Below are 23866 nucleotides of genomic sequence, written 5' to 3' on the forward strand. Positions count from 1 at the left end.
CTGCTGGGTGGGGCCCGCTTTGGGCTGCCACCCAGTAAATATCAGCTTCCCCAGTAAACAGAAAACCTGGGGCGACCCGGGAGAGGGAGGGGTCCCGGTGGCGCAGGCTCCCCACCCCCCCCCCCCCCGGAATCTGAATTAATTTAAGTGGACCTTCGGCGCGCCTGAGTGCTGTCCAGCCGGGCGGTAGGTGCGGTGGAATTCAGAGGCCTTGGCAGCGGAGAAACAGTGCACGCCCTGGGATTTGGTAGCTTCATCTGGGAGATCTGTCAAATGCCAGCGTGAGGGTGGGAAAAATAACGATGGGTGTCGCCTCCTAGGACACCCCATGATCTGAAAACCTCAAGTAGGAAATGACCCAAGAAAATGAGTTAGAGAGCAATATGACAGGCAGTGATCCTTGTTTCTATGGTATTTGGGTGGAAATCACTTTCTTTGTCCTGGTTCTCTTTGTTTACCAAGGACACCTCTTGAATTCCACTTTGGGATGATTCTAGTCTGAGTGTAGAGTGAAATACACCACCCTGTGTGTGTTTGGCGGGGAGTGGGGAGAGACTATAAGCAGTAACCAGAAGGCTAAATGGTAAGATGGTGGGTTTTAAGAGGAAATTTTGTTACGTAACTTTAAAAACAGCCAATAATTTGCAGTGCTGGCTACACATGCGAATCATATGAGATTTTTAAAGTTCCAGAGGGCCAAGCACCCCAGACAAGTCAAACCAGAATGGGGAGATGGTTATTAGGATTATTTTGACTGTTCCACTTGCAACCAGTTTGAGATACTATAGAACCTCAGATCTGTATGATACCAAAGTAAAGATCCAGCCCAGCACGTTGCTGCCAAAAACAGTAAGGTGCATTGATGGAAAGGTGGGTTAATTATTTTCTTGGAGAAGAACCTCGAGAACATGTTTCCTTTAATAATTTATCTAGGTATGGTTAGCTTAGATTCCCTAGACTCTAAAATACCTCACCTGAAATCTCTCACTTGGAAGTGTGCCTTGGTCCTGGGACCAGTTGTGAGGGTTTTTATTACATTCTATTATGATGTTTTTTCTGGAGTGATTTCTGATAGCTCTTTATTGGTTTGGATATGAGGTATCTCCCCAAAGCACCTGTGTTCATACAGGAATGTTTGGAAGTGAAATGATTGTATTCTGAGAGCCATAAACTAATCAGTCCATCCTACTTTGAATGAACTAACTGGGTGGTAACTGTCGGCAGGTGGGGCATGACTGGCCCTAGAAGGGTTGATTCATCTTGCCTGTAGCCCCTTCTCCCCTCTCTTGGGTTCCTAGCTGCCTTGAGGTCAGCAGCTTCCTTCTGCTACTTCCTTCCCAGAACAGTGGAATGGCTGACCATGGACATTATCTCTGAAATCATGAGTCAAAATAAACTTTTCCTGTTCTGAGTTGTTCTTGTCAGGTATTTTGGTTGTCAATGAAAAGCTGACTAATACAGTTAGTATGAACTTTAGAGGGAGGAGAAAACGGTTTTTCATAATAGTATTTTCTCTGATTTATGCGTACTTAGTAAACCAAATCATGTGTTCCCCAATGCAGGAAGCAGTCCTACAGAAATTCCCTAAAAGGGAGTTCCTAGAGGCTTTTCCTGAAAGTACCAGTATCTGAACATTCTGGAGTTTAGAAGTCAGGGAAGGGGAGGGGCTTTTAAAATCATCTAGTGTGACCCTCATAATTGCAGTTAAAATACATTGCTATTATTTGATATAAAGCACAGTATATTAGAACACACCAGTGGTTAAGAAGTGATACCAGTCTTCATTTATTCCCTGCATCTTTGTGCCTGCTTGAGAAAGGTAAGGCAGCATCACGGAAAGAGCAGAAGGTCAAGGCCATTTAAGAAGCTAACAGGAGAGTTAACGCTGAGGCCTGATAAAGCTCTCTAAGTGTTTATCAAGTGAATGCCATGGTCTTTTATCCAGATAAGACAAAGAGCTCAGCACAGTGTCAGAAAACAAAAAGAACAAACAACATCATCTCTGTTACCCTGCTTAGCTGGACCAAATGCTCTAAGCATTCACCTTCCAAAATACTCAAAATACTTTTTTTTAAAAGAAAAGGAACTTTTACGAGAAATAATGTGGTGAACTCTTAAGTAACACAGCTGCTCAAATAATTACAACATGCTGAGAGGAAAGGAAAGAAAACTGAAATAAGTGATACATTTACTAAATTTAGAAATAGATCTATGCTAAAATCTAAGCATTATTAAGAAGAACCAAATCTGCAAATTTATAACTTACTTAATATTATTTTAAATTGTAGCCTCAATTTTCTGGGTACTAAACACTTCCTACGCATATCATTTCACCAGTACTGCTTTATGAAGTGGAGATAACTGTCCACATTTTGCAAATGAGGAAACAGTTCACTTTTTGCAGATGAGAAAACAGACTGAACAACTGTTGTTTTTACCAAAATCTGTGCAGTGACCAGGCCTGAATCCAAATCTAATTTGATTCTACAACCTAGACTTCTGCTGCATTGTTTGTATCAGAATCAGCAAAGATTTCTTCTATATATAAGACACTGAGTTCACTATTTGGGGAGGTGGTTTGGAAACCCAGATGTTTCTGGTGTGCACAGTGGTTTCTAGTCTTCGTATTCCATCTACCAAAAGACAGTGATATGTTCTGACTGGAGACTCTCTCCTCAGCATCTTATTCTGACATTGATGAAAAAGGTTTGGGGATTAAATCTTATTGAGCTCTCCAATTCCAAAATGGTAAGTTTATGTAATTAGGTCAAAAAGACAGAAAATAGAAAGTTGGTCTGTGGATTTTGGCAGGAGCAAGGAAGCACTGCTCTTACCCTTGTCTCAGTGACTTAATCAAAGACTAGAGTTTAATCAGTGGAGTGGTCAGTGTTCAGAAACACACTAGAAAAGTGTCCAAAATGTGTGTTAAGAACTCATAGTCTAGAAGGGAGGTTGTATGTGATACATGCTATGAAAATTCCATCCCAAGGTGGTGTGGAGTTCAGAAAGGAAAAAAAGAGCATAATAATTGGGGTGAGAGAGGCTAAAGGCCTGCTGATTCAGCCTCAGGTGGCAAATGTGGCTAAGGCAAAGAGTATGGAAAAGAGATAAGAATTGTATGAGCAAAGGTTTGTGACCAGGAAACGGCTAGGTAATTTCCAAGAAGAGTAGGGAATTTAGGGAGAACAGAGAGCACTGAATTGGAGCAATGGAGGAGGCTGAAAAACAGGCCAGACCGAAATTTGAGAGAACCTTAAATACAAAGCCTCCAACACTGTTGGAGATTTCCAGTGGGGAAGCACAGGTTAATGTGGAAGTTGTTTATAAGACACTGGAAAGGTAGTGACTCTGGTATCCAAGAACCAATTTAGTTAACTATAGCATAGATAGGTGGTTAAGATGAGAGAACAGAAATGTGTTTAATTTCAGTTTTTAAAATAACAAATCTGTGGGGTGGGGGTGTAGCTTAGTGGTAGGGCGCTTGCCTAACATACTCAAGACTTTGGGTTTGATCGCTAGCATTGCAAAAAAGAAAATAATAATAATAAATCAATATGAAGGAAACAGTCCTGCTACTCCTAAAACAAGGAAACAAACAAGCACTGACAAAATTATTATAAACTATTGGGTTTCCATTCCTGGTCTGACTGAAGGAAGTCTCAAAGAAAGAACTGAATTAGATAAGGAACAGAATTTGGTGACTGCCCTGATAAGCAACAAGAAAAACAAGCCTAAGGATGACTTGGGGGTTTGGAGTCTGTGGGATGAGGGGCTGTGTTTAAAAGAACTGTCCATTCCAAGCATCAGGCGATAACTTAGGGAAGAAATAACAAATTTGGCTTTACTCTGGCTGAGGGTAAAGGGGCTGGGCAAGGTGTCTGTGTGGAGATGCACTGTAGGAGTTTGAAGTGGCTAAGGGATGGTAACCCCGGGGAGAAAGTAGTACACAGAAACCCAGAGGCCAGAGGCTGGGGGAAGCCCCACCTTAGAGTGTCTAAATGGTAAAGGGGAAGTAGAAGGTAGTTAAAAGTGAAGAACATAATGCAGTTTCCTGTAAGCCAAGGTACAAAACTATGAGCCACATACCCTCGCTATAGTAGTGGCCTGTGGTGTTTAGGGAAGTGAAGGAGCTAGCCCCAAACGACAGGGCTCAGATGGGCAGAGCTGGGGCTTAGGACCTCAAGGGCTCTGTTGGGCCAGCCACTGTGCCTCACTCTTCTGGGAAATCTCCCTGATCCTCACACCATACCCAGTACCTTCCTTCATGCTATCAGCATACACTATGTGTCAGTTCCTCGAGTCTCAGGGACTATTTCATATTTGAATTCATAACTCAGCCTAGAATTATTTTCCACTTAAAATGGCCAAGGAAAAACAAAAACTTCATAGTGAGATATTTTTGTCATACAGGCAGTTCTGTTTTACAGAATATGTGAAGTGTTATTTAAAAAAATAAAATAAAATAAATGAAAACGAGTGAACAGACCCCCATGTCTTAAAAGGAGTCTTATTTTCCAGGAGTGCAGTACCTTAAGGGCTACAGCAGACAGCTTTTGTTGTTGCTTTCATGAAGTGCAGGTTCAGCATTATTTAGTAAAAGTGGCCTGTGCCATGTGACCTTTCCACCTGATGGGAGGTCATCTTTCCCTTTGCATGTGAGGAAAGGCTTACCACCCCCGTGGAAGTGTGATGTTGGACTCACATAAGCACATGCACTTTTTTGTCAAGCTCAAATTTCCTGAGACTGAAGTGAATTGTTGCTGCTCAAGTGCAGGAAAAGGAAGGAGAAAGAAAACGTGTGTGTGTGTGTGTGTGTGTGTGTGTGTAGACATAGCATAGGACTTGAGTGGGCAGTTTGGATTTGGACAGATGTGGACTTAAATTCTGATACCATGGCTTCCTTACTTTCCATTTGACCCAATGCTCAACTGCTCTATGACACAAATTCCTCATTTATAAAATAGGTGTGATCATATTACCTATCACTCAGCCTAGAATTATTTTCCGCTTAAAATGGAATAAAGGAGGAGTTAAGGAGGTTCTGTATATAAAGCTTTTGGTACCTTGCTTGGCCTACAACAATATTTGATATTGGTTAATTACAAAAAGAAATTATGTAAATTTGGCTGACATGAATGAACATTTCCTATCTCAGGATTTGCCCACTTATCATCTTTTAAAAGGACAAGTCATGACCTAGTGTCTGAAAAATCTATGAAAGAAATACCAGATTTTCAGAGGAGATGCTAACAGTGTTGAGATCATCCAGTTGTTCTCCTGATTCTTTCCCCACCCAGTTGAATCTGTTTTCTGGCAAAAATTATGTCATTTACCAAAAGATTTGAAATTGTTGAAATATTGGACTGCTTCCCTACGTCCACCCTTGGTCCATCTGCAGTGTATTTTCCTGGATTTTTATGATCTTGCAAATTAAGAAGCAGATTTACCAAGGGAGCTCATTGGAATTTCACAGGATGAGGGGAGAAGAAAGAAATGTGCATTTAAGGACCACCTACTATGTGCTGCTCAGTTTGAGGTCTTCCTTTGCCTTACCACCATAACAATGTCTTCCAAGAGTAGACTCTTATTACAACCATTTTCACATGATGCACCAGAGATGCAGAGGGGATGTGATTGGACCAAACAGTGCTGATGGCAAATCTAAGATTTGAACCCAGGTCTGGATAGCATTAAAACTATGTTCCCTCCACCATGCATGTTATGTTTGTCTCTTGATGCATAATTACAGCTAAGTGTTTCCTTGATGTTTCTCAGAAGTATTCATTAGTTGCTGTTTTCCTAGCACTTTTATTTCAGTTGTCAAGTAAAAGCCATTGATGAGCATGATGAGCATTTCCCCAGGGCAAATTGCACTTTTTCCTAAAGCCAAATGGCCTGCTCTAGAGAAAGCAGTTTGTCTGAAACAAACAATAATTACAGTTACGATTGAAAACACTCCTTTCTCCTCAGGGCCCATCTAGTATAGCCTTCTCCATCACTTTTATTAAATCCTTGCTCCCCCTCCCTGCTCCCCATTTCCAAAACACTTGGTCTCTCCTCTCTATCACTTAGTCCATTCTGTGCAAAGATCTAAAAATAATTGTGTCAGAGTTTTCTGTGTATGTGTGTGTGTGCGTGTGTGTGTGTGTGTGTGTGTGTGTTCATATTGAAAACAACCACTTTGGTAATTTTGTCAATTATAAAGTTAAACAGGTACATTTTAGGACCCAACAAAACCATTTCTGTCTGGAGCCAAGAAGAATAAAAATATGTATGCAAAAGACTTGCCCCTGATATTTATGGCAGCTTTATTTGAAAGAGTCACAAATTGGACACAGGTCATCAGCAGCTGAGTGGTGGAGAGTGTGGAAATTTTCATGTCATGGATCATGACTAAGCAACAAACTAATGATATGCATGGCAACATAAACAAATCTCACAAACATGCTGAGCAAAGGAAGCTAGAAACATATACTATATATACTATATTATTCCATTTATATCAAACTTTAGAATATGCAAAATGAATTTATGGTGATAAAAATTAAATTGATGAGTTCCTGGAGTAAGGAGTATAAAGGAATAGGAAAATTCATTGCAAAACTTTTGGGGGGGGGGCAACAAAAAGTATTCCATATATTGACTGGAATAGGGGTTAGAATGTATATATATTTATTAAAACTTATCAAATAGAATACAGTTAGTTCTTTCTATTCCAAGGGTTCCTCACCCACAGATTAAACCAACTGTAGATTAAAAATACTGAACTGAACATGTGTAAACATTTTTCTTGCTATTATTTAAATAATACAGTGTAAAAGTATTTATATAGCATTAGTAGTTTGGGGGTTATTATAAGTAATCTAGAGTTCATTTAAAGTATAAGAGATGTACATAGATTATATGCAAATACTGTGCCATTTTATAGAAGGGATTTAAGCACCCACAGATTTTGGTATCCATAGGGTGTCCTGGAATCAAATCTCCATGGATATGAAGGGACAACTGTATTTTAAATATTTACATTTTAAAATCATTAGGTGGGTTCAAAGTTTTCAGTTGTGGGTTTGGTGGGCTGTGGCAATATAGAACCAACTGGGTTTTCTGTCAAGGTTAGCATTGCCAAATATATTTTTTTCTCTTTTTGCCCCCTAATTTAGGAGGTCAGTTTTAAGTTGGGCTCACCTTGTCCGTGGTTTGGACATGGTTTGATTTTGTCCCCCACTAAGGTTCATGTGGTTGGAGGCTTGGTCCTCAGGGAGGCAGGATTGGGAAGCACTGTGGAACTTTTAAGGGGTGGAGCCTTGTGGGAGGTCCTTAGGACACTGGGGTATGCTCTCTGTAGTTATGTGACCTCCCTGTGTCCCTCCCACCCCGTTCTTTTGAGAGGGTGTTTATAAAAGGAGAGAGCTTGGTCCTACCCAGCTTCCCCTGGTTGGAGATGAAATCACTTGTATATTCCTGTGCATGTTCCTTCTGTTGATCTCTATGCCATGAGGTGACGCAGACAAGGGGTGGCCCTCACCAGGAATGCACTGTGCAATTTGGACTTTCAGCTTTCAAAATGTGAGCTAAATAAACCTCTTTTTTCTTCATAAGCAGCCTGTGTCAGGCATTTCATTATAGGATGAAAAGCTGACAAATTCTCCTTGTATATGAAATGATCTCAGCCTATAAGGGAAACATTAGTAAATTTTGTTCACTTCCAAAACACAGAGTTGTTATATATATGAGAAAATTAGCAAAAATCACAACAATTTTAAGCATATAGGATTAGCCATTTAATTTGGATAGTATAATCTTGGTTGTTTACTATATTCTTAGAGGCCCATTGACAAATTAGAGTGCTCACCAATTACCAGAACATCTACAGGAACTTCTGATTCCAAAGAGAAACAAATAGAACCAAAGATATTCCATTATCTACATTGTTTTGATCTCTGCCTCCTCTCTCTGCTTTATCTGAAAAGCTGTTATTATACTCTCAGAGCTAATGAGATGATTTTATGACTCTCCTCTAAATGACCTCTCCTCATCACAGTGAATTTCCACTAAAATCTTATGCCAGGACAATATATGGGTAATTCATAAAGTATGAAAATTTATTCATCTCATGGTTCTGGAGGCTGAGAGCCTTCTTGCTGGTGGGGACTCTGCAGAGTCCTGAGACAGTAAAGGACATCACAGGATGAGAGGGGCATATATAAGACAGAGATCCAAAGTGGCTTCTATTACAGACCCACTCTTGAGATAACCATTCATCCACTAATCCACAAATGGACTCATCCATTTATGGGGGCAGAGATTAACTATTCATCCCCTAAAGGTCCCACCTGGTCCTACCTTTTAATAATTCACAACGGATGTTAAGTGTCAACATGAATTTTGGTGGGGACATTCAAACCACAGCAACTGATTTCTCAGTCCTCAAATCAATTCCATGAGATAGGGATTATTATCATTCTCTAAATGAATTTCAAGTATTATCTAACAAGTCCAAAATCATACATCCGGTAATGACTGGGGAATGCCTGACCTCATATCATCTGTCTGCATGTTTGTGTTTAGCTCATCACACCGTGCTCACTTCACAATAAACTTCAAAATAAAAATCAGAGCCCTGAAGGCAACCTGTTTGAAAGGGTGCTGTATTTGGTTTACACCAGGATTTTCACTGTGTCAATGGATACCAACTGGCTCAAATAGCTCTTTGTAACAATGCCTACTGATTCCATTGATTCAGAACATTAAAAAAGTAATGAATTGAGAGAAAATTATACACACACTTCAGGATGCACTATGTCCCTTTTACTAATGAACTTGAACATGCATATATGTAAATCAATTTAAATGCAATTTAATAATATGCACAAATATAACTATAGTATGTTTCTGATATTAATTATCAACACTAATTGTGCCTCCTTAAATGTTTTCTACACTATGGTTACTTTGCATTTGGCTTATTCCATTTTCTGTTGCTATAACAAAATGCCTGAGATTGAGTAATTTATAAAATAAGAGGTTTATTTTAGTTCACTGTTCTGTAGTTAGGGAAATTCATGAGCATATTGCCAGCATCTGCTTGGCTCCTGGTGAGGGCTTTGTGCCACTTTGTACATGGTAGAAAGGTGAAAGGGCAAGAAAGTATGTACAGAAGAGAAGTATGTTTATAAAAGAGTGAGGAGAGGTGCCAGATTCACTTTAAAGATTCCACTCATGATAATCCTGTGTGAATGTGGAGTCCCCATGACCTAGTTACCTCTTAAAGGTCCCACCCACCTCTCGGTACTGTTCCTCTGGAGACTGAACATCAATATGAGAACTGGTAAGGATATATCACACTCAAATAGCCCTACATGTCATTACTAGTTGCCCTTCAGAGCAGGTGTGTGGTTAAAAATGGTCTTTGTGTTGCCTCTCTGAAATTTTATAGTTTAGCTATTTTATCCCCTCTTACAGAGAAGTTATGTTTAAACCGGTTACTTTTTAAATTAGCATTGTTTTTTTCTTAAAAGATTTTCATCTGGAACCAGCTATGGTGATACAGTCCTGTAATCTCAGTGACCTGGGAGACTGAGGCAGGAGGATCACAAGTCTGAGGCCAGCCTCAGTACTTTAGCGAGTCCCCAAGCAGCTTAGTGAGGCCCTGAGCAACTTAGTGAAACCCTGTCTTGAAATAAAAAAACTAAAAAAGGCAGAGGTGGTAAAGCATCTCTGGGGTTAATCCCCAATAAGAAAAAAAATCTGGAAAATAGCTAAAAGAGTTAATCTACAATACAGAAAACAGATTTTAAGCAAATAGATATTACATGTATATAAACTGAATTTCAAGTGAACTTAGGGCTGGGGTGTAGCTCACGGGTAGAGCACATGCCTAGCATGTTTGAGGCCCTGCATTCCTCCCTAGCCACACAAGAATGAGCTTACCTATGCAATTGGAGAGGAATGTTTTGAAACTTTTTGGTACATATGCTTACTTTACTTAATATTATGCAATTGTTAGGAATTATGTATACAAATAAATTTGTAATGGAATATTAAATGTTTTATTAAAATGTTAATCATTCAAGATGAGAATAATATAGTCTACAATTAACTGTGTTTGAGCATGGAACAGTTATACATAGAAAATATTGAAAAAAAATCCAAAATATTAACTATGGATAAGGAGATAAGTTCATGGATTTTTCCTCTTTCGATTTTTATTAATTTCTCATATTGAACATGTATTACTATTACATCTAGAAGTCTTCCTTTCACTTTCAAAGAAATCCTTTTGGCTGCTTCATGATCACAATAAGAAAGTGTTTTGTATTCTGGGTTATATTTCTTTGAATTTAGAGACTTATTTTTTAAAAGCAGACATAAGTAGAGTAATACATTCCCTTTTGATTGTATCTGTTCTATTTTTGTAAAAAATCTTTCTCTTTGGTAGAGAACATAAAATGCAAGTTGCTTTTCGACGCCCTGGTGGGTGGACCTTCCCAACCAGGTCCATCCCCTTCTTCCTGCTATCACTCATCCCAGTGTCCTCTGAGATCTTGATGAATCTCATCTCGGCTGTCACAACAAGAAGCCCTTACTTGTTTTTCTCTGGTCAAGTGATTCTGAATCCAGATTAGGCTCTCACATGCTCAGCAGTTACTTCCATTTCCACTGGGTAGCTTCTTGCCTACTGTCAAGAACCTTTATAGTTTGGTATCAGACCTTTCCTGTCTTGCTCTTCCTGATCTCATTTGTGGATGAACAAAACTTGCAAAATACCTCTGTACTCTCTGGAGTGCTGCAGTTTACCACGTGGGCATCTTGACTCACTCATAAGGAGTGCCCTGTCCCCCAGCTCGGGCCATTGGCCTGAGGGGTTCTCCCTGTTTTCTGAGCTCCCACAGTAACAGGTGGATCTTTCCTAAAGAATGCTTACATTTATTTATAATATTTCTTTTTAAAAATTGAGTTGTTCCTTAAATCCTAGAAGGTCAGTCGTTTTGCTCTGTTTGTTCTTTCCTCAACTAGATTATGAAGCAATTTGAGTAGGTAACAGCACAGACTTTCAAGTCTTCTGTTACAGTGCAATTCTGCCTCGATCTCTGTGGAGCTCCATGACCCAGATATATGATTTTAGTGGGTCTCAGTCTTCTCATTAAAAAATACAGATAATAATAGTATTTGTCTCATAGCATTAAGTAAGGTAAGATAAGGAAATCACATGGAACAGAGACTGGCATGCATGTAACACCAATTAAATATTAGCTGTCATAGTATGGATTAGAAATTATTTATCAGGGTGGGCACCATGGTGCCGTAATCCCATGGACTCAAAAGGCTACAGCAGGGGGATCTAGAGTTCAAGGACAGCCTGGGTAACTTAATGAAGCCCTACCTTAAAATAAAATAAAAAGGGCTGGGGATGTAATTTCAGTGGTGGAATGCTTGTTTATCACCGCACAATGCCCTGGTTTAATCCCTAGTAACACACTCACACACACACACACACACACACACACACACATTATTTACATGTAAGAATTATATTTAGTATTTCTTTAGAAAATATTTTACAGAGAAACAGTGAGTAAAACTGTATTTGTTGACTACTTTGTTAATGAGATACCTATATATCCCAAGATGGAAAATCTCAGTGAATGTATTAATATTCTGTGATGTATGTGTGCTGTACATATATTATTTTGCTAAATGTATCCAATAATTTGTATTACACATGACTTTTAAGTGTTTTTTGTGTATGTGCATGTGAAGTGCACATAGGCAATTTAAAAAGCCAAGTAGGGGCTGGGGATATAGCTCAGTTGGTGGAGTTCTTGCCTTGCATGCACAAGACCCTGGGTTCAATCCCCAGCACCACACATACACACAAAAAAAGCCAAGTAGGATTTAAATACATGAAACAGTAGTTCCTGACCCAGCATCTCCCCCAAAGGTAGCAATATTCAGTATTTCCACCTGTACTTTTAGTTATATACCTTGATATCTCCATTCTTTGTCCTACTATATTTTATTAATTTTAGATATTATCAGTTTACTTCCTATTATAGATTAGAATTTAACGATCTACACTGCCACCTGCCCCCCATGCTTCCTATCTCTCTCCATGTCCCCATATAGTTATATTACCCTTTACAAATTAACGTTCAGTGCCTGTGTTATTAGTACTTTGTAAACATTGTTATCAAATTGGTATGTCGTGCATTATTAAATCTCCTTTTTCTTAGCAGCTTTTTAATATTTCTTGCAGATGATACTGGCCTCATTGGATTGTTTGCTCCAACTTTTCTATGGACCTTTGCTAATTTTGTGTATAGAGCCACACATTTTCTTAAACTATAGTCAAAGACATTAGACGGTTTTTTCTTCCCCCTTCTGTAAAGACCTCTAATAGTCCCCTCACCTGCCCCCAGTCCAGACTTCTCTTATCTGAGTACCTTTACCATCATCCTGATCATCATACCATGTTTGCCTCTTGTTATTGTTCAACATGGAGTCCCTTTTCTTGGAAGCTTGTCTTACTTTTTTTGTTTCTCATTTTGATGGTGTATGTCCTCCAAAAAGTTCTGAAAAACAGGCATGAAAGGGAAGGGAATTTTCTTTTTTAGTTTTGCGGGGTTTGTTTGTTTGTTTGTTTGTTGTTGTTGTTACTAGGGACAGAACCCAGGGATGCTTTACAACTGAGCTATGTTCCCAGCTTTTTTTATTTTTTATTTTGAGAAAGGGTCTCGCCAAGTTGCTTAGGGCCTTGCTAAATTGCTGAGACTGGCCTCACACTTGCAATCCTCCTGACTCAGCCTCCTGAGTCACTGGGATTATAGGTGTGTGCCACCACACCTGGTTCTTTTTAAGTATTTTTAATGTTTAATAGTCTTTATGCTGCCCACAAACTTTATTGTAAGTCTGTTTAAATACAAAGTTAAGATCTTTTTCCTTATAATTTTATAGGCATTTCTTCACTGTCGTCTGTTTTGAGAATTGCTTATTTTTAGAATTGGGTTTCATTCTTGTTCCAGATTCTTTATGTTTGATTAATTTTTCTTCTCCAGGTTTTAGTTTCTTCTCTTTAACCTTGGGACTCTGAACTTTTATCACATGTGCCTTGTATTCATCTTTTTTCATTCCCTGTGCTTGACCATTCAGTCTAGAGATTCATGTCTCCCATTTGGGGGAAATATTCTCCTTTTAATCTTTTGATAACTTTTCTCAGCTTGTTAGTCCTGAAACTCCTATTCTCTAATCATTGTGTCTTTTCTATTGTTTTATCTCTGTCATTTATTTTTAATTGTTTCTCAACTGTGTCATCCAGTCCTATTGTACTTTTTATTGCTATGATATTTTTAATTTCCATGAGCTCTTATTCTTTGAATAATCTTTTAAAATTAGCATCCTTTTCTCATTTCACAAATATACACATGCATTTGTGTGTGTGTGTGTGTGTGTGTGTGTGTATAAAATGTTATTTTGTATCTGACTCTATCAGTTATGCAGTTTTGGTAGTGGGGTGTTTTCTTCTCCCTCCTTCCCTCCCCCTTTTCCCTCCCCCCTCCTCCCTCTCCTTCTCCTCCTCTTCATCTTTTCCTCCTCCTCCTCCTCCTGCATTATCTATTGTCTGGTTTTCTTTTTGTCTGCATTTATTTGTAAGTTTGAGCCTCTGTGTTTCATGGTGGGAGCTTCCCCAGTGTCTTACAGTCTATGCCTTTGTTTTAATATTTAGGACTGAGGCTCCAAAAAGCTATTTGCAAGCTGTGAGTGTACAGTCTTCACTGCTTTCCTGGTTGGCATAAGCATAGGGTGACTGGATGGCAAACTTGACAGTGTAGGAAATGACACTGTCTATTGTTGTCTGAGAGCATTTTCTCACAGACTCACTCATGTCTCTAGAAAGGAGTCCTCTAAAGTCGTGGCGAGTGTGAAACAGAGAGTTATGATAGGCCTGGCTACCAACAGTCTGGAGTCTCATGGAGAAAGGGAACCAGGTTCTCACCTTTCAGTATTTTCCCTTCTGACCTCTGCTCTTCCACTCTCTGGCATTCTGGAGTCAGCAGCTACCCCCTGCCTCCTTCAAGGTAGAGGAGGACAGTCACCTACCTGCTCTGCATACAGGAAGCGTCCTTCAGATCTCTCCACTTCTTGCAGACCTTCAGCTGACCCTGCTTTCTGTTCCGTCCCCATCCTCATCTTCAGAGGCACATGGTGACTCCAGTTTCTCAGCCTCTCTACGGTTCTGCTCCATAAATGATTGGCTGCAGCAGAAGGTTCAGCTCCCTACCCTTGGCCAAACAGGTAGCCATTGTCACACCTCCTTTGCTGTTGTCACCCTCTTGTGTTTTTAAAAATTCCTTTACTATCATTTTAGTGAAATAGCATTTTTAAAAAATAAAAATTTAAAAATAAAAATGAAAATGTGTGTGTATGTGTGTGGAGAAAGTGAGAGTATACATATCTACACACTTACACATTAAGATATTGAGATATGTATATATTCTTAATCATTTCATGTGATGTTCTCTATTACCACTTAAAGATTATAGAGATTTCTTTATAAGTTAGTATTTATTTAGCATCTAGTTAGGAACTTTGAAAAAACTGGACCTGTCAGTGAGAAATGGAGAACAGAGACTTAAGTTGGAAAAAAAAATCTGTTTTGTCCTTAAGATAGCAACATGCAGCAAATAAAGCAAGTTGTGGATCCACTTTTTCCTTTTAAATGGACTGAAGAATCAGGTTTTTTTTTTTCTGTCATCTAAAATGCAACAAAGCACAATCGTTGTCCCTCTGAAAGCCAGTTCATTTGTGAGTTATAAAAGAGAATCTTCAGATTCTACCCATGGTTGTTAATTAATGAAATCCCTTGACAAAATGCTCATTCGTGATCTGAGTTCTGCTGGAGATGGCAATGTTTCTGATGATCCGCAGAACTAATTTTTATTCATTAATTTGATAACTGTTTGTTAGTTACTTTATTCCAGGAATTAAGATCACTGGTCATTTGACACCAGTGCTTTCTGGTTAAGCAGTGGGCACCTTGACACTTGGGCAGGCTTCTTCCTTCTGGAAAGCAGCCAGTCCAGAAGGGTTGCCAAGGATTGCAGTGCCCAATCTGTGCACGAAGCACTAACATATTAACTTCCAGTTGAGGCTGTGTTTGACAAAGAAAGTTTTCACCATTTCAGATATGTGATCGGAATCTAACTTTCCACAAAGAGCTCCCAAAGTAGGATTTGTTTTCCTGAGTTGATATTAGCATGCAATTAGCAGAAAAGATCAGATTGAGAGATGTCAGTGGCTTTAATCTAGTTGCTAAAATGATGAAGCTACACATTCCTCATGGACTAACACCAAAATATTTTTTTAAATATAAGTAGCTCTATTGTGGACTCACTAGGCACAGTTTAAAAGCAGTTAAGACTTGTCTTTATTTCTTCATTCCCAATGCACACATTTCCAGCACATATGATTTTTTCAAAGTCATCATGGAGAGCATCTTTTAATTTGCAAGTTTTCACTAAACATGTGAACACTGGTCATGTTTCAGAGTTTCTAAATGAAGCCTTTTCTGCTGTAGAGGAGCCACAACATCCAGTGTCTTTTCAGGATGAGCAGAGGCCTTGTGCAGAGGTTCAAAGGAGCGGTGTTCCTGCTGGAGCCAGCACATGTGTCTGTAATTGTCTGGGATCCAGCCTCTCTGCTCCAGCGCTGGGTCCCCTCCCGCTACTCCAGGACATTTTTCCAAAAATTCTCTCCTCTCATCTGCATCATGAGTTTTTTTTTTTCTTTTCATGGGATTATTTTTCTTGCAAACACACAAGCACATCTTTCTCTGATCTTTAAAGAAGCAAGATTCCTCTTTTTGGACCACTTCTCCCGTCAGCCACTGCCCCATTTCTTACTTCCTAAGAACTCTTCAGCAGATTTATGAATACTTACTGGGCCTAATTTTCCTGCTTCTTCTTGAACCTATTGAGTGCTGTGATTCTTGGGAACCCTTCTGCCCATTACTGCACTAAAACGCTCACATCCGGGTCACTAATGATCCTCACATTGCTAAGTGCTCATTTCTTGGGACCCACAGCAGCGTATGTCCCAGTTGACCACTTCCTTCTCTTTTAAGCACTTTCTTCTCTTGAAGACATCATTTTCTTGGGGTTTCTCCTATTTCACTGGCTGCGACTTCTCAGTAGGCTTTGCTGCCTCCTCTTCTCCCTCAATTCCAAATCGAGGTCCTTCAACCTTCTCTTGTTGGCACTCACTTCCCTGATTATATCCAATCTATGACATTAGATGCTATGATGTCTCAAAATTTGATGTATAGTCTGGATCACTCCCCGTGGAATTCCAAACATATAGATCTAGTTGCCCAGTGGACGAGTCCACCGGGAGATCTAATAGATATTTAGAACCCAGCAGGTTAAAAAAAAAAAAAAGCTCTGATTTTTTTTATACTCCCCCCAACATCACAGTTTTTCCTATATTTATTAATGATAACCCAGTTGCATCCTGGATCCAGTTCAGGCCAAAATCCTTAGAGTTGTTGATGTCTCATTTTTCTCTCACTCTCCTCCACACAACTATTGTCTCTGTCTTCAAAAATGGACCTCAGTTGACCTTTTCTCTGCCCTGTTCCTATACCAACCAGTCTTATCCAAGCAGCCAGTATTTCTAGCCTGAGTTACTTCAGTAGAGTCTTCTTCTGGGGTCTCCATCCCTTGCCTTATTCTGCATGCTATCAGCATAGCAAGCACAGACTCACTCCTTTGCCCCAAATGCATAGTGGCTTCCTATTCATCCAGAATACAAGCTCCAACCCTCACAATGATGACAAGACCTGTAGAATTCTGATCTCCATTATTTCTTTTTCTTTTTATTTATTTATATTAGGTATACATGACAGCAGAATGCATTTTGATTCATTGTACAGAATTGCAGCACAACTTTTCATTTCTCTGGTTGTACATGATGTAGCATCACACCATATTTGCAATCATACCTGTAGCTAGGGTAATGATGTCCATCTCATTCCACTGATCTCCCTTATTTCCATGACTCCACCTCCCCAGACTCTTCTTTTGGGTCTCACTATTTTGATTACACTGGCTTTTTGAGCTCCTTGGGCAAAGTTCCACCCAGAGACTTTGACTTTCCTGTCTTCTCTTTATATGGATATGAAAAAAGTTATCCGTGTGGTTCACGTCTTTGTTTCCCTAAGGCTCTTACTCCATGTTATGGCAAGGGCTTTCTTTCCCATTATTTTTCTTAGAACAGCCCACTCCAACATTATCTATCCCACACCCCCCTTGATATTTCTTCAATGCTTTCCTCTCTACCCAAACAGACTGTATGTTTTACCCATTTAGTTTATTGTATGTGTTCCCACCATTGATTCTAGGCTTCACTCAGGGAATGGACATTTGTCTCTTGTTCACTGCAAAATCTCCAGGTTTAATTGCTCAATAAATTTCATTGAATAAATGAATTTATGCAGTTTTTTTAATTACATGAAAATTTCCTGTAAAACAACATGTTTATAGCTCCTCTTGAAATATCAGAGTTAGTAACCCTTGGGGTGTGTTTTCCTAGTTTACAACCTGGGAAGGAGTTGCTTTCTTCAGAAACAGGTGGTGCATGTTTTCAACCCTTCCTGTTTTCTCTCATCTGTGTTGATTGTACAATATCTGATTCTCTACAGTATAACTCATTTTGGTCCCTTTTGTGTTGGTAGGGAAACCATACCTTTTCTTTCCACAGAGATCATTTTTAAAGGACCAGGAAGGAATTTAAAGGAAAAATAATATCATTTGTGACTGCTTCGGGGATGCTATAAATCTCATCCTGAGTCTTTCCGACTGAATACCTGTGCTCCGTGCCTTCTCTTTAGGTAATCATCTACTGTTGTGGCCTTGGCGAACCTCTAGACACTGACTTCCAAACTTTCAGCTGAGCTCTCTGCTGAGGTCCAGACTTGCATAACCAACTACTTAACTGAGACCACCACTGGGAGTCCTCAGATCCATCTCAAATCCATCCTGTAAGAATGCTGTTTTCATCTTCCTCCCTAACCAGCTTCTCAGACCTTTTCTTCATCCCCCAACCAGAATTATGTTTTCTCCACTGTGTCTTATAATCGATATAAAACAACACACCATGTAAATGTGGGCAGTCTCTGTAGCCATTCTAGAATTGCTGTACTTTTCCCTCATTCCCAGCTTATCTTTCATTCACCAACTTCCATGAATTGTATCTTCTAAACATTTTGTATTTTCTCTCTTTTTTTCTTTCAACATCAGCTCTTTTTTTTCTTGGTCTTTTGTGATAAACTTTTACTTGACCTTCCGGCCTTGAATTCCCCCTGCCCTCACACAAGTTCATTCCCAGTCCAGATTCCTAACAATACCATCCAAAAAGATTTATTTTCACTCCTATATAGTCTTGACTTTCTATATAGAACTAAATCCTTTAACCATGGCATGTAAGACCCTCAGGATCTTCTTCCTGTCTACTTTCCCCTGAGTATCACCAGTTTGTTTCCTCTATACACCCCGTGCTAAAGCCTGGCTGGACTATTTCCTCTTTTCTATATTCTGTGCTCTCTTTAACCCCACTACTTTGTCCTTTTCCTGTGATGCCTTTCCCCTACATATGCTTCTAATGCCTATTATTTCAGAAAGCAGGTTAACTCTTGTCAGCCTCAGGAAGCCTGGAATGACCTTTCCCCAGGCACTGCACTGTATGCTATTGTAGCACTTAACAAAGATTGGCAATTATTTGCTCGTATGGCTAGACTATGGCCTCTCAAGGACAATGATAAAGGATTAATCATTTTTATATTCCTAGCAACTAATGCAGTGTATGACATATAAGATATGCTCAATAAAACAGGAAAGAGTGGTTACAAAGCTGCTGAGGATAGATATTTTGTTCAATTTTATTTCCTTTTACTAGCAATCTCTGTTGCAGGGATTGCATACATAATAGCCATGGGCTTATGATAATAAAAGAATAAATAACAGATCCCTTAACTGTACATGAATGATAAAGTATCTATCAGTCTTTCCCAGGAATTGTAAAACACAAGATCTGGGTGTGGCACCTTATGTGCTCTGTCATAATACTAAATATATTATAGCACTATGCAAACAAGTGAATTGCTCAACATGGAAATCCCAGAATTAACATTGACTCAAGGAGCAGGACATGTGACTTAGAGAAATTTTGCAAGCATGAGAACAAACTACTTGCCACTTAGAAGGTGCTAATTCATTTTCTATTTAAAATTTTCTAAAAGAAAGAATAATTCCAAGCCCACCTCTCCAATCCATTGCTTTCTATTAGGAAATAAAAACGCTACATTTTTTTTTCACATGGTCAACTCCAAATCATTTCTCCTCCACCCGGTTGTAAAGAATGTCCCCATCCGGAGCCAGTTCCTTGAGCAGTGCTAGCCCTGGCCTGCGGCTTGTCGTTAGCTGGCGACCTCCCTTCACCACTGCTCTTGATTCACTGACAGCATTGGCACCCTCGTGGCCTTCCTTTCCACAGCATCCACCCATTCCTCAGAATGACGTCATACCCACGTCTGACTCTCTGAGCACATTTCCTCGTCTTACTCATTTCCAGTGACCTCCTCTACTCCAGCCGCTCATTCTGACACACCCTGGCACTTGTCCTGGCCTGGAATCGCTCCAACTCTGAAAATGCGTTTCAGACATCAGACTCTTTGAGCATCACCCTTAACCGTTACTCTCAGTCTGTCATCCCCCAGTCTGCTGTTCCTCAGTGTCCCCATGGAGACCTGTAATTCATGGAGTCCTCACTTACTCTTTTCCTCTGTGGTTGTCTTCATTCCTTCTGATGGATAGCCATGACCTGTCTCTTCTCCCTCCTTATTGCCAATGTCCTTCACTCTCTTGTCTTCTTGTTCCTCGTTCTACCTGCCTGACAAAATACCAAAGCTGGACGAACCAAACCTACTCTTTTCTTCTTAAACCACCTGCTGGAGAAATCAGGACGAGCAAATGCATATGAACCCATCTCAGCTGAACACTCACTGCCTGTGCTTCTTCATCAGCTCTGTTGTACCCTCCACCCACCTGACTCCCACCCTTCTCAAGTCTCCGCCCCCCCCCAACCTTTCCCTGACCCTCCATGGTAGATTTTCCTCTTTCATTAACACATGTAGGGCCAGCATTGGCCCTCTTCACAAACCCTCTTCAGGGTTCCCTTTGTTGACTGGGCATGGTGAATGCATGCCTGTAATCCTAACAGCTGGGGAGGCTGAGGCAAGAGGATGACATATTCAAGGCCAGCATCAGAAACTTAGTGAGGCCCTGAGCAACCTAGCAAGAGCCTGTCTTAAAATAAAAAATAGAAAGGGCTGGGGATGTGGCTCAGTGGTTGAACACTCCTGGGTTCGATCCCCAGTACCCCCACCAAAAAAAAAAAAAAAAAAAAAAAAGGTTCCCTTTGCTGGTGTTGGAAGGGAAGGAAGGGTTTGTCCCTTAGGCTCTTGAAAGTTATTTCTCTGCATTGGTTGCTTTTCCTCACCTTTTCCAACTCCAAGAGAAACTCGCTGCACCACTGGCCACCCCCTGAAATGCATGCTCATTCATTTTCTATTTAAATTTCTCTAAAAGAAAAAAAAAGTGTATTAAGAATTGTAATGCAAAAAAAATGAGAGCTCATATATAATGGCATAATTTGGTGTGAACATACTTTATATACAGAGTTACGAAGACTTGTGCTGTGAATGGGTAATTATGATTGTAATGCATTCCACTATTGTTATGTATGTAAGAAATAAAAAAAAATTAAAAACAAAACAAAACACTGAACAACCCAATGTCAGCAGTTCCATGTTTTTTACTAGGAAATAAAAACTCCATATTTTTTCCCCACTTTCAACTCCTCAAAGTCATGCATTATTTTAGCAGAAGAGTGAATGTGGGGCACCAATTTTTATTTGCAACTTCTCCATTCATTTATTCCTTGTCATCTTATCACATAAAACTATCCTGATAGATCAGTTTTCTGAAGACTTGGTGGTAGAGATCCTCTTGTATCAGTGGAAACTAAAAACAAACTAAATAACAATAAAATAATAACAAAAACTCTTGGCTACATATAATTGTAACCATTTTTCAAGAGAAAAGAAAAACGTTAAATTATCCTCAAGAGGTGACCATAGGGACAGATCCCATTCAAGAGCACTGGTCCCTGTCCTGTAGGGACATCCTACCTAGGGGCTGCCTTGGCTTCCTCAAACCTTTGCCATGTGAATATCCACATCACCATTTTAACATTCACCCCACCTTTGGGGTTTGGTCTGGCTATGGACTTCAGTTCCCAGTCCCCAGGCAATGCACGTGTGGAAATGGCTAGAAGGTACAGTTGTCAAGTTAGGGAGGGAAGAGGTCACATCTGTCTTGCTCTGCTAGTCTAAGACGTAGAACAAAGTTTGAAAGCTGTTAAGATTTTACTAAGTGTTTGAGCAACAGAAAAAGAAGATCTAAACTGAGACAGTCTCAACCTTGATTTTGCCTTAGCTGTGTATTAGGTATGTTTTGTATTTTCTTCTGACAGATACTGGCAATCCTTGTCTTCATCTCCTTTTCTTTAGCCTCTCAGTTAGTCCCTTTGGAGTTCAAGTGAGACTCCTTCAATGCCCATTTATTCTTGGTCTTGAAATTTTTGGTCTGCTCGTGACTCACAGAATAAGTGTGGATCATGTCATGCATCTCTCATTCCTGTAGAGTGCTGTATTCCTGGCACTTACTGCAAATTCTATATGTAATAGCAAATTAATATGTATTTTAACAACAGGAGCCAAACTAATGTTAACATAATTAATGTTACTATAATCTATGCAGACTAACCCCTCCCTGCTAGTGTATGAACACACCCTGTTCAAGAAGCTTACAATTTTAGAAGGCAGTAATTCATTTCAATGACTAACTAATAAGAACAGAGAGAAGGAATAATAGCACTCCACATGATAATAGAGCCCAGAGCTGTTGGCTGCTCTAACTATAAGACAAGAAATTCCCACTGTGGCCTCCAAGGACCTGTGCAAAACAAGCAAGCAACTTTTTAATCTCAGAAGAACTAGCTAAGCCCATTTCTGGAAGAGAGACACAGAACCATCCTCGTTGAAGAGGGATTTCTCTTCAAAGCTATGCACTTTTTAACATCTCTATTTTGTTAATATTTTACTCTGTCAATTTACAATTCATCTGAAGTTTCAGAAAAGGATGATTTTTGGTCTCAGTTCCACATGTGGCCCTATATGCAGTTGCTTTTTTTAAAAAATAATAATTGATGTGACATCATGGCTATGGGAGAATTAAAATGTTCATATGCAAATATGTAAATTAGAATACAATTTGTACATGTAATTATGAAAATGTGTTATTGGATTTACTGGGAAACAGACTGTCATAACCCTACTCAAGGAGTTTCTTGAGTCAGCGTACTAGATCTTACTCTAGGTCAGGCACCCAGTCCCTCAGTTGCCATTAATCTGAACCAGTGGTTTCCAACCTAAGGATCATAACCCTTTCTGAATGTCCAAACCTGAATCCTAATATAAATGGTAGTTTTATTTTTTAGTATTTGTAAATTAAAAAATATGTAATGATGCCAGTAAATGGATGAAACTGGAGAATATCATGCTAAATGAAATAAGCCAATCCCCAAAAACCAAAGGCCGAATGTTTTCTCTGATATGTGGATGGTAATCTATAATAAGGGAGAGTAGGGAGGGGAAGAATAGAAGTTTAATGGATTAGAGAAAGGAGAATGAAGGGAAATGTGGGGGGGATGGGAATAGGAAAGACAAAATGAATCTACTTAACTTTCCTTTGCTCATAAATCAATATACAACCAGTAACTCCACATTATATAGAACCACAAGAATGGCATCCTAATTGGAATGGGTTATACTCCATGTATATATTATATGTCAAAATACATTCTATTGTCATGTATAGCTAAAAACAAATTTAAATTTTTTAACTTTGTGGAAATAAATCAATCTTTTTGCTATAAGATTAAATTCTGACTTTTTATTCTTTAAACCAAAGCATATAAATGCCAGCTAATCATTGAAAAAATATGTAATGAGAAGCTATCATGCAGTTAAAATACTTTTAAATTCATTTGAGTTTATTAATCGCAATAGCACCCACATGCTTTTATAAATATCAGTTTATTAATTTGTTCTATCAAAATTGGTTTCACCAAATCTGAAGATTCACAGACCCCTTAAAATCCCTTATTGGAACTCACTTTCCTCTCTACTCTCTTCTTCCAGGTTTCTCCTAAGTTTCTTTCAGTTGTTCTTCGGTACTTTTATCATCCAAGAAATGTCTCATGCTTGTCTTTCAGTATATTAAGTTCAGTAAGGCCAGATTTCATAAACTTTGACACACTGAGCACTATTAAGTGGCAAGTACTTTATGTGGTGTATCCACACATAGATTCACCTGACCTTTGCCATAACCATACAATAATTCAGAATAACACTTTGAAGATGTTATGATTTTTACCACTTGAATTAGGAAGAAATTAATTATTTGGTTAGGTCACAAATTTTTTAATTAAAAGAACCTAAATCCCAAACATATCCTCAAAACCTCTGATTTTTTCAGTATATAGTATATGTTAGGATTCATCATAGTATTTGCAGCATCCATGTGAAGATCATGCATCATGTAACATTCCTTCCTTACCAGTTTATATTCTCAGTGCTCAGTGAAGGCCATAGAATAGGTGGTAAATATAATAAAATATAACAAAGTAGTGAATTTTTAAAAGATGGCTTGGTACATCCCCAAACAATTATTTTACCTTTAATGCAGATGTA

At 39.1% G+C, this 23866-nt stretch overlaps 1 long non-coding RNA gene across 1 annotated transcript; it reads left to right on the plus strand.

Moving 5' to 3' along the window:
* Positions 1 to 115: 115 nt before the first annotated feature.
* On the plus strand, positions 116 to 18157 carry LOC114092109 (uncharacterized). Its single transcript, XR_003582629.2, has 2 exons — positions 116 to 186; positions 17885 to 18157. It is a non-coding gene; the product is annotated as an uncharacterized lncRNA (long non-coding RNA).
* Positions 18158 to 23866: the final 5709 nt, after the last annotated feature.

The sequence above is a fragment of the Marmota flaviventris genome, chromosome 12 (assembly GCF_047511675.1).
Source record: "Marmota flaviventris isolate mMarFla1 chromosome 12, mMarFla1.hap1, whole genome shotgun sequence".
NCBI classification, from domain to species: Eukaryota; Metazoa; Chordata; class Mammalia; order Rodentia; family Sciuridae; genus Marmota; species Marmota flaviventris.